Source organism: Protopterus annectens, chromosome 8.part0 (assembly GCF_019279795.1).
Source record: "Protopterus annectens isolate FY-2018-M chromosome 8.part0, PAN1.0, whole genome shotgun sequence".
Lineage (NCBI taxonomy): Eukaryota > Metazoa > Chordata > Ceratodontiformes > Protopteridae > Protopterus > Protopterus annectens.
Genome location: NC_056741.1, coordinates 784,062,440 through 784,075,533, shown reverse-complemented (window position 1 = coordinate 784,075,533; position 13,094 = coordinate 784,062,440). Strand labels below are relative to the sequence as shown.

Here is a 13,094-nt window from a genome sequence, read left to right as displayed (position 1 = left end):
GTTTAAGGCATTCCATTTGTTCTTTTGAGGTATTGTAATTTACACACTTTTTTGTTACTCCATTCCCTTGGCATAAACTCCTGATATCAACCTCACATGTTTTCTCAAAAGTTGCCAGAATGTTATGTAGGGGAGGGTTAAATGTACTAGCTAACTTTAATTTACCATCATGTACTATATCTGTATTATGAAAGAAAATATTCAAATTGAGTTTCCTCACAAAACATTTGAGATCTATAATAGTCCTGGGGATGTTACATTTCCTTGTTGGGACAAAGGTATTCCCATAAGCTAATAGCTCCACTAGACAAGGATCCAATTCTAAACTTGCAAAATTGTAAATTTTGAAATCCCCTTTCTTGTTAGTCAAAATTCTTGGACTATTATTATAAGTCTCTTCTGTTGTTGAACTTTCAAAATCAGGTAATATTGCCATGGGCTCTGAAGTTACTGTTTGACTAAAATCATTAATTCTTATCGGAGATGTTAATTCCTGGTTTTGTTCCATTTCTTCTGTTGGAACTTGGAATTCCGTGGCCCTAAAAAACGACCATTGTTGGAATTATTGTTATGGTAATATTGTCTATTATTCGTATACTGAGGGGGCCCATTTCTATTGATATTATCTTGTATTCTGTTACTCCGTCTCAAGTTTGATCCTTCTACATCCTCCGGATTATTATCAGGATTGTCTTCATCCAAAGGAAGGTTCCGATCTAGTCTCAAATTCTCTGTATCTTTTCCACTTTTATTGATTGGGCCATTTAATTTTATGTAGGCTGCATTATTCTGGTATGCTGCTCTATCCCTCATTAACTTTTTATTGTTCGTGATTTTAGATTTTTCGATAAATAAATCGATGCTCGTGAAAATACGAGCATAGTCAAACCTGTAACGTTTAAAATCCAGATCTTTTCTTAATACGTTATCCAGACTGGATACTTCTTTGGTCAACTTCTCAATTTGAATGTTATAATGCTTAACCAGGACATCCAAAACTGTAAACCCTGAGTATCAAATAACATAGTCAGTTCCTTATTGAATTCAGTAGTTCCCCAAGGCTCCATCTTTGGACCTCTACTGGTCTCTGTTTTTACCAGCAGCCTTCATACTTCTGCACTTTATGCTTCAGTCATTAAATATGCAGATGACTCTACACTAATATGTGCTGCTTCTTCCGTTCAGGAACTCCATTCACAAATACAGGCCTCCTTTCTTTCTGTCAAAGCATGGCTTACTAATTCACAACTAAATACTGAACCCTAATAAAACTAAACTCCTGCTCTTCCAACCTAGAAGAAACATATTACTACACTCCCATTTAATACCATACCCAAAATAATACTAACTCCCTTGTCACTCATACCAAACTATTAGGGGTAGAAATTGACTGTAACATGAAGTTTGATATACACATCTCCCTTGCCATAAAGAAGGTTAAAAAAATTGGGTGTTTTATACAGAAATAAACAATTTCTCGCAAAAAACACAAAAGCCACAATTGCACAAACATACCTCATCTCCACACTTCTGTATGCGTATACACTCCAAACTAATCTTAGAAAGACCGACATAGCAAAAACTGTAGTCCTGTTACAAAAAAATTGCCATGTTTGCAACTAATTCATCTTTTAGATCATATCACTGCCTAGCCCTAAAACGGCTTAACTGGCTTGAACTACCTCAGCTTCTCCTCTATAACCAACTTACACTAGCCCATAAAGTTCTATACCGCCCTGAGAAAACCCCAGCTGTACAAAATCTACTGTAACCCTGCGACAGTAATAGGGTTCTGTGCTCCAGTAATAAACTCCAACTTGATGTAACAAAAGTCAGTAATACAGCTGGGGCATCCCTCTTCTCAAATTACATAGCCAGAAAAGGAAATACTATGCCCTCTGAAATAGCAACTACATCCTCCTTAACACAATTTAAAAAAATACTAAAAGCTCACCTAGCCGAATCATGGCTCTGTTCTTGCACCATTCTGGCTAATCCAATATTCCCTTCTTTTCTACAACTCAACAGTGAACTTACCATACTATCAATGGATTGTTCTCATTCTCTATCAGGAGTTACAATGGAGACAATACTAAATAAGAGTTAGTGTCATGTGATTGTACAGTATCCAATGAACAGATTGCAGTGAGTAGAGAAAGTACCCAATAAGTGACATATATACATTTGAAAAAAAAACAAATGAACTGTAGTAGCTAGGTTAACATTAATATGTAAGAGTAACTGTAAAATGTTTAAACAAGTGCAAAATTCTATATATAGTGATGTCATGACCAAAAATTAATGTGAATACCATTTTAGGGCACACTTAATATTCATGTTATCATTGAGTCCAGGGAACTGGTCTACTCCCAAATGCAATTGCTACTTTAATTCCTTTACTTCTAAACATAAGTTAGGATCACCAAAGAAAGGAATAACTTGTTCAAGAACAATAAATCTAAACTTTGTGAAATTACTGCAAAAAGTGCTATGTTTAGCTAATGCGTTGTTTGAATTTTTCGCTCTGATGGCTGCCAAATGTTCCTTTATTCTATCTGAGAGCTTTCTTATTGTTTTACCTATGTAAAAACTTTCACAGGTACCACAAATCCCAGCATGTCACTTATTGGGTACATTCTCTACTCACTGCAATCTGTTTATTGGATACTGTACAATCACATGACACTAACTCTTATTTAGTATTGTCTCCACTGTAACTCCTGTCATTCTGAAGAAGTTCTATGATCGTTAAAGAACGAAAGCTTAATCATCCGTTCAGTGTCCGTGTCCTTTATTGCTTGTTTTAAGCATTAGTCGCATATAGTTCAGTGTTAATGGTGTTTAATTATTTTTCAAGAATTTTTTTTATATTATGTATATGTATATATATATACTGCATTCGCTAACCTCATGTTTGCTGTCTGATAAGAATTAGAAAACAGAATCTTAAGGGTGGCTAATAGATTCATCCACAGTTCTGTCCAGACATCTATAGTTTCTGAATTATAACATCATTTTAAGTTGTACCTTAACTCATTATACATTCAGAGTGATTTGTAGCAGTTTTTTTTTAATGTTCTTTTTTATTTTGTATGCATTGCAATAGCAGTATCAGTTACTATGAAAACTGTAATGTGTGTTTTCTTTGGTGGCATTATTTATTTCCTATCTGAAACTGTAAAGACAGACCTTCTGTTGGGCATTCTGAAATTTATTTTTCTGAAACTCACTCCCCCTACCCAGCATGATGTCATGTAAGGTTAACAGTGCTACAGTAGAGCTTGAAATAGTTAAGCATGGCAGACTTTTTCAGAGACTTGGTCTTATTTTTTCTGGGCTTCAGGTGGAATGGGATAAAAACTTATTTAATTTAATTTAGAGCAGTTATTATTTAGTATTATTTATAATATATAAATTTATTTTATATATATATATATATAACATTTATAATAATACATTTAATATTATTTTATATTATTTAATATAATTTAATTTAATTGAGAGCACAATACCACGGTGGTGGTGCTGCAGTAGCGTTGTCACCTCACAGTAAGACGTTGTCCTGTTCGATTCTCAGCTAGAGCGTCTTCTGTGTGGAGACATGCATGAATGGGCGTACCTTCATTGAAGGTTTTGCGTCAGGGTCGGCAACTCGGCACGTAAAAATCTACTGCCAATCATTAGCAGACCGGAGTTCCGCTGTGGCGACCCCTAACCGGGAAAAGCCGAAAGACACAATTTAATTGAGAGCACAGTAACCTACAGATACAAGGTTATGCTGTTTTCCACCTGATAAATGGTTAAGAAATGACTTACAAGCTTCACAGCAGTTCTTGGTCATTTCTGATTGTTTTTCTTACACACAAACTTGCCTTTGCTTGGATCTTGCTTCATCCTGCTCCATTTGCCTCGCTACGCTCGGGCTCACTCCATTCCCCTCCCTGCCCCCATATCCCAGTATTCTTCCGATACCCATAATCTAAATTTAACAAAACCACAACCACCAGAGTTCAAATCAACCAGTCTGCTATATTAATTTCAGCTAACCCCTCCCATTACAAATTACTAGCTATCTACAATACATTTGCACATGCACATAAAAGTGACTACCCAACAGAAACATACCCAGTAAACAACCCAAACATTTCATACATAACGCCTAACCTTGAATACGTGACATTGTAATATACCAATACCTTAACAAACAAAAATTTATTTTCCCTCAATAAACTGCAGTGGTGGTGCTGCGGGAGCGTGGTCGCCTCATAGCAAGACGTTGTCCCATTCAATTCTCAGCTAGAGTGTCTTCTGTGTGGAGGCATACGTGAATGGGGCGTGCCTTCGTTGAAGGTTGTGCATCAGGGCTGGTAACCCGGTATGTAAAAATCCACTACCAATCATTAGCGGACTGGAGTTCTGCTGTGGCGACCCCTAACCGGGAAAAGCCGAAAGACACAAAACAAACCGCAGTGGTACAGTGGTAGTGTTGTTGCCTCACAGCAAGAGGTTCTCCTGTTCGATTCCTGGCTGGAGTGCCTTCTGTGTGGAGTCTGCATGTCCTCTCCACGGTCGAGTGGCCTCCGAAAGACATGCGTGAATGGGCATGCCTTCGTTGAAGGTTGGGCGTTGGGCTGGCAACTCGGCACCATAAAAATTGACTGCCAATCATTAGCGGACTGGAGTTCCTCTGTGGCGACCCATAACCAGGAAAAGCCGAAAAGACAAACAACAACAACAACAACTGATCATTTTTCAAATAATTTATCAAACAAATACTGTCATGTTTGTACATGGTCTTATGTTAACTTTATTCCTCACAATTACAGCTAACCTCACCACTTACCATTTCCAGCTAGACAATCAGTATATAAATCAAGCAACAACATTTAATAACCCTACCCTAACAACAACTAATAGCTTTTATGTGTCCCCATCATTATTTATAATCACACTCACAGACCAGAAATAACACTGAATACTCTTTACAAATGAAAGCCTCCATAATATTTCCTTTACAACTGACAAAAAACTATTCAAACATTTTCAGGTGCTCAGTCACATAGCAGCAAGCTTATGCTTAGTGGTGATGTCCACCCAAACCCAGACCCCAAACACATGATTTCATTAGACTCCCCAATGCAAATCAAACTACCTACTCCACATAAAAGTTCTGAAATACTACTACTAAACCTAAATCTTAGAAGTATGCTCAATAAAATACACAAACTCCATGCGACTTTCTCCCTTTACAGCCCAGACACTACCATCCTTACTGAAACCTGGTTGAAACCACATATACCAGACATGGAAGTAACCCCACCTGGTTACAGTAGTCTAAGAACTGATAGAATAGAAAAGAAGGGAGCTGGTGTAACAAATCTCTTTAAGAACACGCTCAACTTACAACCTGTAAACATAAGTATTACTAACATTAATAATGCAGAGCTACTCATAATCAGATTACAACTAAACCAGAACAAACATATATATATATATATATATATATATATATATATAGCCATCTACATCTCCAGGGAACAATTCCTGTATAGTCAAAATCATTCTCCAAAATGTCACAAAAGCTATATCACAGGAAACCATTATTGTTGGAGACCTTAACACAGACTGAATGACATGTAATTTTGGCAATCCTCATAACTACCTAAACCTCCATGGTTTCACTCAAATGATTTCTCACCCAAATTGACAAGAAAACAGATGAACAATCTATTTTGAACTGTTTTTTTGTTTTTTTTTAACTAATAAACCCCAGTATTACCAAATTGTCCCTAGATCACTTGAATAACTACTTTGGAACCTACTTACTGAGAAATCACAGTAACCCTATTAAACTAATCAACTTTCGCCAAGTTCGTAATAAGAAAAATTTCAACTTACAGATTCTACTTAATATTCTTGAAAAAATAGACTGGACTGTTCTTAAGCAACTGCCCCTTGGATGCTACTGTGCAAGACTTAATGACACCTTTCTTACTATTCTAAACAGACTTGCACCTCTAAGAATAGTTCATGTCAAAGCCAACTCTACACCATGGTTAACCCATGATACTTGTACCCTCCTAAAACAAAGGGACAAAGCATGGCAAACTTGGGCTAAAAATAAATCCCTCCAAAACCGTTTAATTTACCAGCAACTTAGAAACAGTACCAAACACCAAATTAAACTAGACAAACAACACTACTATTCTAATCTACACTGGAAATACAGAGTGAATCCACAAAAATTCTGGAACACAATCAGTAACATACTTCATCCTGGCCAAACCACAACTCCCCCAACTTACCTAATAACACAAACAATATTGCTGAACAATTTAACATCTTCTTCACTGAAAGTGTTTTAGTGCTAAGAATAGCAAGTCTCCCCCATTGCCAACACCCAACAATCCAAGCAATTTTGTAGATGCATTCTCATTGCAGACAGTCCCAAAACAAACTATTGCAAAACTATTAAAGAAGTTGAAGCCCACTTCACTGGCAGCAGATAACTTGCCAGCAGAATATCTAAAATTAACAACAGATGTTATTGCCTTCCCTGTGTCAGTACTTTTAAACCACTCTATAACAGAAGAGTGTGTCCCAGCTATTTGGAAAATTGCATATATTACACCATTACATAAAGGAGGTAATTCAACAGAACTAACAGACTACCAGCCCTTTGCTATACTTTCACCACTTTCTAAAATTCTGGAAAGATGTATCCAACTTCAACTTCTTAAACACCTTCTAAACAATAAACTCCTCTTATCGTCACAGCATAGTTTCCGACCATATCATAGCACTTCTACAGCTCTTCTAAGTTTCACTAATACCATAAATAAATTCAGAGTTGATGGCAAAATATTGTTTTCAGTCTTTTTGGACATGTCTAAAGTATTCGATACAGTTTCCCATTCTAAGTTACAGTCCACTCTAAATAATTTTAATATCAACCCTAATGCTGTTAACTAGTTTCAAAGTTATCTGTCTAGCTGCCAGCAAGCTGTGAAATGGAAGCAAGATCTATCCCCACTCCTTCCTGTTACACTTGGAGTTCCTCAGGGTTCAGTCCTAGGGCCCCTCCTCTTCAGCATATTCAATAATGATCTTATTACTGCCTCCTGTCAAGCATCTGTCATACAATATGCAGATGATTCAACCTTCGTATGTGCAGCATCCACAATAACTCAACTTCTTACAGTCACACAAAAAGTCTTCTCTGATATTGAAACGTGGCTAGCAAACTCACAACTCATTCCAACCCTAATAAAACTAAACGTATGATCTTTCAGCCATCTAAATTGTCCATTAAAACGACGAAACAAGTCATGGGCATTCAGAATTTCCATCGAGCTGAAACATCTAATGTTCATAAGGTTCATTTGCATATATCCCATGTGCCTCTGATACAAGAGGTTTAGGGGGTCACTCAGTGGAAGTTCTAGCTTTGCCGGAGTTTTCATTTTTGTTTTTACTGATTGTTTTTTAAGTGACCTTCTCAAACAAAACTATTAAGCATCATAATTGACAACAGACTAAAATTTGATATACACATTTCTAACACAGTCAAAAAGGTTCACAAGAAAATTGGAACAATGTATAGAAACAAAAAATTCTTAACAGAGTCTGCAGGAATAGCCACAGCTAGAACCCACCTTCTCTTCTCACTCTTATATGCATCCCCCATACTTACCAACCTCAAAAAGTCAGAACTAAGTAAATTAGAATCATGTCACAATAAGATTGCCAAATTTGCAACAAATTCCACACATTCAACCCATCACTGTCAATGCCTAAAAAATCTTTCTTGGTTGGAACTATCTCATGTCATGAACTACAACCAGTTAATAATGGCTCACAAAATAATGCACAATCCTGACAACGTACCTTCCCTAAAAAATATTCTACAACCCTACTCTAACATTCGTAGTCTTCAATCATCTAACAAAGACTTACTCAAAGTAACCAAAGTATCCAATATAGATAGCAACTCTCTTTACTGTAACTTTGTTGCTAAAAATTGGAATACCCTTCCACATGGTATTAGAGCCATAAGTAGTCTTAATCATTTCAAAATATCTCTCAAAAGGCACTTATTTGAATCCTGATTTTGTACATGCAACACTCCACGTTAATTATTAACTTAGCACTACTTATACAATTTGGCTGTGCATACTAACTCTGTTAACATATCCCTTCTAACAGCACTACTTCTCTGTTGTTTGTGTGTGTCTTTCGGCTTTTCCCGGTTAGGGGTCCCCACAGCGGAACTCCGTTCCGCTAATGATTGGCAGTAGATTTTTACATGCCGAGTTGCCATCCCTGACGCACAACCTTCAACGAAGGTATGCCCATTCACACAGGCCTCCGCACAGAAGACGCTCTAGCTGAGAATCAAACGGGACAACATCTAGCTGTGAGGCGACAACGCTACCACACCACCACCACCGCAGAATACTACTTCTCTATACGTAGTTAAATTCCTAGCTGCAACTCTCACCATGGAAGTATTACTAAATATGCACTACTTTGCGTAAGTGATTCTCTTATGTTCCTCCACATATATAAGTTCAACCATATATTTTTATATATTCTAGTGTTTAAAGTCTTGTTCTACTAGTTGATACTATGTATATATTTTTGTTTTTACATCTTTATCCTGTAAATGTGTTAACATTCATTTTTTGTCTATAATTTCTGTTACTTGATGTTATGATTTTGTATGTAACCGTAGACTGGAGCTTTTCTCCCCAGGCCTCCACTGAAAATGGGCACTGTCCCAGCCGGATCATCCTGGTAAACAAATGTAAAATAAAAATGAATAAATAAATAATAAATAAAAACAACATAAATGTGTTCACATTCAGTTTTGTAATCTAATGCATTGCACTTGCTATTTTACACAACACTATTTTTCAAGGAGTTACTGTTAAAGTTTCTGCAGTGGGTGAAGTAGGTTGTTTGTGTGTGTTGTACTCCTGGTAACATCATGCTTGATGCAGTTAATTTTTAAAAATGGCATGAATGGTGCGTTTTGTTTCTGTGGAAACATTTACTCATTTTATGTACTGTTTTAGGTATCTAACCAAGGATATAATAGTAGTTGCGCTGTGCATACTTTTGAACTGTCCAAAATGTTGTAGAATTGCCCTGGCTGGGTTTTCACAGACACACACACACACACACACACACACACACACACACACAAAACTGTAATACAATACTGTGGCATACTTCACAATTAACTCCCGTGTGCACATCACAGTCTGTCTGTGTGATCTCTTCCCAGCAGTATCATCATAGGTTCATAGGTTCATACTAGGCTATCTGCCCTAGGGCATTTATAAGCCTAGCACAGAGTTTTGTGGCTTTCGCCACCCCTTTAGTTTGAAGGATACTATGCCCATTATTTTGCTGTGCCTCTGTCAAGCAGTGACACCGAGGTTATCCCTAGGGTATACCTGCGATCTCCCATCCATTGGTCAAGATTTCTCTTGAACAAGGCCAGCGAGGTGCTCTGCCTCACATGTACCGGGATTTTGTTCCACAGCATAGGGAGTCTCTGAGTGATAAATCTGTCCCTCCAGCACGTCCTATTAATAGCTGTGTTGAGGTTTAAGTCTCTTGCCCTTGTAGTTCTGATGGATTTAGATTTTTTGAGGTGAAGCATGTTCATTAATTCCGGGTTGGACATGGTCTTGTATGTCAAGCACAGGTCACCTCTGAGCAGACGGTAAGCGACTGAATAGAGCTGGAGTTCCTTCAGTTGGGCAGCATAAGACATATTTTTGAGACCCTTTATCCTTTTGGTGAGGAACTTTTGGGGCCTTTCCAATTGCTGCAGGTGTCGGGTCAGATGCATTCCGAATGGGGCATTGTACTCAATCATCGGTCTGATGAGTACAGGGGAACGATGACCTCCCTTGATCTAGATGTGAATCCCTTCATGATCAGGTGGGCAATGTAGAAGGTCTTCCTAACTACTTTGGCAACGTGAGTGTCAAATGAAAGGTTACTGTCAACCTGGGTCCCCAGATCCCTGATAACCTCTTCTGTGCTTAGTGGATTGCCACCTATATGGTAACTAGGGGTAACCTTGTTTTTCCCGAAGGGTATGCCTATGCATTTTTTGGTGTTTAACTTTAGGCCATGGTTCTGGCACCAGTTATCCGTTTCTATGAGACCCTTCTGAAGGATGTCTGTGTCAGATGGGTTTTCAACTATGGTGCCCAATTTGCAGTCATCTGCAAACTTTGTCAGCCATAATCCTCCTGTGTTTGCTTGTACTTCTGAAAAGTAGATGCTGAACAAAAGTGGGCCCAGGACTGAGCCCTGTGGGACACCACTTGTGACCGGCTTGGAGTCTGACATGGCGCCAGCAACTCTGACCCTGTGGGTTCTGTCACTTAACCAGTTTGCAACCCATCTAGTGACGTATGGGTTTACATTTAAGCTGGTGAGTTTTTCAATGATACCCGAGTGGGGTATTGTGTCGAAAGCCTTTGCCAGGTCAAGGTAGGCTGTGTGGACTGCCTTGCCCTCGTCAATGGCCTTGGTGACTGTTTCGAAGAAGTCAACCAAGTTTAAAAGGCATGATCTGCCCTTGACAAAGTCAAACTGGGTTGGATGCAAAGTCTGCAAGTCCCGTATGTCTTTATTTATGAGTTCCATTATGATCCTCTCCATAGCTTTGCAGACCAGGCTTGTCAAGCTGATGGGACGGTAGTTTCCGGGGTCGGTGGAGGCACCTCCTTTATGAAGTGGGACCACCGTTGCCGTACGCCACTCCTTGGGTACGTATCCTGAGGTGAGGCTAAGATTAAACAGCTGCCCTAGCTGCGGGTTTAATTCCTCATTGAGTTCGTGAAGCACACAATCGGGGACACCATCTGGTCCCATGGATGCTGTGTTTTTCGCCTTGGAGAGAGCAGTTCTCACCTGAGCATTTGAGATGTTTGGGGGACTACAATCCTCTGATATAGATATCTCTCCTTTTGGGGGGGGAGGGGGGGGAGAAATTTGCACTGAACCTATCAGCCAGTATGTTGGCAATGTCTGTAGGTTCAGTGATTTTTACGCCATTTTGAACTAATTCTGAGCATATCTGGGAGTTTCCTCCCAGGTTTCTAACATAGCTAAAAAAGGCCTTATGATTGTCTTTTGAGTCCTTAGCGATTTTTCTCTCAAAATTTGCCTTGGATGCTTTTATGAGAGATCTCCGTTTTTTACTTATAATGATCAGGGGTGTCTTCCCTTTTACGGATTTTGCTCTATCTTGTACTAGCTTCTTCCTTTTGTTGTAAAGCTTGTTTATGGCTGGGGTCCACCAGACTGGACGCCTGCCTTTGGTACAAAGAGTCTTTGTTTTGTTTGGGATTGCCTGGTCCATGCAATCCTGGAGGTGCTGGTAGAAGGCATTTGTAAGTGATTCAGCGGTTTGAGTAATGGTTTTCGCTGGCTCGGGGGCCTTGAAGGAGACCACACCAGTCTTTAGGAGTGTGAAGTCGGCTTTTGAGAAGTTCTTCACTGTGGTCTTTTTTATCTGGGGTGGGGGCGGGATGTGGACTTCCAGTGAGATTAGTTTATGATCTGATCTCACCAATGATGGATATACTTTTGGTGTTGAACATTGTGACCCCATGTTTGTGATGATGAGATCTAGTATGTTTTCTCCTCTTGTGGGGATGGTGACTAGTTGTTCCATGGCATTTGAGTTTATGAACTCTAGGAACCTTTGGGCTAGAATGTTGGGGCTTGAGTAGTCATCCCAGTCTATATTTGGATAGTTGAAATCACCCAGTATGATGGTGTTTGGAGATATATTTATCCCCTCCAGTGTTTTCAGGAAAGCTGTGTGAGGTTCCTGAGTTTGGGAGGGTGGCCTGTAACAGGCTACAAGCTGCAGTGCAGTCTTGCCTACGGTTAATTGCACCTGGATGGTTTCCGATGCATCGTGCGTTGCCACCAACCTTGAGGTGAGGGTGTCCTTGATGAATATGGACACCCCCTCCTTTCTTGGTGTTGTCCGGATTTTGGGGCCGGAACGCATGATATGAGGTAAAACCTGGTAGTGCCGGGGTGCTCTCAGGAGCCTTGAACCAGGTTTCAGTCACAGCACAAACATCGATGTTCTCCATACTGAGAAGGGCTTCGAGTGCGTGCATCTTGAGGTTGAGACTTCTGGCATTGAGCAGCATTACCCTTAGTTTTTTTCCTTTTTTGTGTTCTAGGGTGGTAGGTTTAGAATTTGAGCCCTGCCTAAAAAAGGCACAATGGGGGTGGCAAGAGCCTTTGCCAAAATCCAGAAGCCCAGGGTTGACAGGTGCAAGCCATCCCTAGCGAAGCAGCGTGGCTTGTCCAGCATGTCATCCCAGGCAGACAGACATTGGATCCCCTTTGAATGACACCATAGTTTAAGCCAATTATTAAAGCTGATCATCTTGTCTTCGTATTGTGGCATCATTCTTGGTGAAGGTAGGATACTGCTCAAGGTCAGGGTCATACCTGCCTGGGCTACATAATCAGAGAGCTCCTCTATGTCTCTTTTCATGTAGTCCAAGGAGGTACGTCTCAGGTCGTTCACACCAGCATGGACAATGACTGAGTCATACTTGTACCTGCAGTTGAGTGACCTGAGTGCTTACGTTATGTGGCGAATTCTAGCGCCCGATAGGCAGCTTACTGTAACCTTCTCCTTACTCAGTCTGGTGAGCGGGACGTCAGTGTGTCTGACTATGGAGTCACCTATGACGAGTGTGTCTGGCATTGTGTTTGGCCTTAAGGGCTGTGACTGTTTGGCACACTGACTTTCTGGTCTATGTGTTGCATGTGCTGGAGGTAGTTGTTTGGGTGTCTGCTTTGGTGGCCTCTGCTGTTTTGGTAGATTTTTGATCAGAGCCTCCGAGTATGTCTTTGTGTGTTTATGTGTATGATTTGAAGTTGTGATAGTGCTATGTGAGACTGGGTTTGTGGTGTGTGTGGTTACCTTCTCCTCCTGTCTGGTCTTACCAGTCCTATGTTGAGAGAGCTCAGCCTCCAGTTTGGCATTATATTTGCATCTCTCGCATGTATTTGTGTTTTGTGGGAGAAGGAGA

At 39.8% G+C, this 13,094-nt stretch overlaps 1 protein-coding gene across 2 annotated transcripts in view; it reads left to right on the top strand.

Moving 5' to 3' along the window:
• The window catches only part of ZBTB41 (zinc finger and BTB domain containing 41), a 660,593-nt gene that overhangs the window by 592,775 nt on the left and 54,724 nt on the right, over nt 1-13,094 (top strand). The window lies entirely within an intron of this gene.